This window comes from Sorex fumeus, unplaced genomic scaffold, assembly GCF_029834395.1.
Source record: "Sorex fumeus unplaced genomic scaffold, SorFum_2.1 ptg000032l, whole genome shotgun sequence".
Taxonomy (NCBI): domain Eukaryota; kingdom Metazoa; phylum Chordata; class Mammalia; order Eulipotyphla; family Soricidae; genus Sorex; species Sorex fumeus.
The window spans coordinates 4,865,265-4,866,351 of record NW_026606089.1 but is presented as its reverse complement, the minus strand read 5'-3'; the positions used below and the strand labels follow the sequence as shown (position 1 = coordinate 4,866,351).

At 36.2% G+C, this 1,087-nt stretch overlaps 1 pseudogene; it reads left to right on the top strand.

The window, feature by feature from the left end:
• The first annotated feature begins 610 nt into the window (after positions 1–610).
• On the top strand, positions 611–707 carry LOC130025896 (uncharacterized; annotated as a pseudogene).
• Positions 708–1,087: the final 380 nt, after the last annotated feature.

The window sequence follows — 1,087 nt, the reverse complement described above, 5'->3', positions numbered from 1 at the left end:
TCACTATCAGTAGATATGAAACTCACTACACACAAAGATGCACACAGGTTACTTTGAGTCATCTATGTTGTTAATGTGAGTTGGCCATTAAACTTCACTGAGACCCTTTGTTCTGTCCTTTATAGGAGCCTGATGAGTCTCACCTTCCGTTCAAGTTGAACTTGTAATAAGGTGGAATGAAATCATCAATATGATCCTCACCTCATCCTTCAGGAGAAAAATCCTACATACATTCAAGGTGGTCAAAGTGCAGACAACACCATCCACCTTTTCCGGGAGATGTACACGGGACTGAGGTGAGAACAGCAAAAGGCTCTATTTTAATGTTCTTAATGAAGGATTCAGGGAACAACATTAAAAAAACTCATATACCATCTTCCAAAAGAATTATTTTGTAAAACTGATGCCTGGGGTATGGTAAATGATAATATAGTAAAAACCTTATTTTTATTTCTGGGACATTAAAGTTCTAAATCTATTTATTCATGCTGCTTTGAAATACATTCCTTGATTAGGAATCATTGTCTGCCATAGGAGTGAGGAAGGACAACACTCAAAGTAATAATAAGAGAAAAATATGGAAAAATATGGAAAAATTAACTCCTACTAGGTTTGATAACACATATACTAAAATTGAAATGATACAATGATGAGCATTGTCCTTGCACAGAGATAACATGCAAACTTGTAAAGCATTCCATAATTTTGTTGCAAGAAGAATTAATAGGTATACTTTAAGCTAAGACAATCCCCACAAGTATAAAAATTATACATAAAGAGAGCACAAATCCCCAAAACAACAATCTCTCTCAATGTCAATGGACTAAATGTGCCAATTCAGAGGCACAGAATAGGAACATGAATTAGAAAACTGAACCCAACATTCTGCTGCCTGCAAGAAACATGTCTGAACAATCAAAGCACCCATGGGCTAAAAGTAAAAAGCTGGGAAACAAGTTTTCAAGAAAATATCACCTCCGCAAAGCTGGAGTGGCCATACTAGTATCATACCACATGGACTTCAGGCTAAAGGTTATCAGAGACAGTGAAGGTCATGTCTTAATGATCATGGGATATGTACATCAGA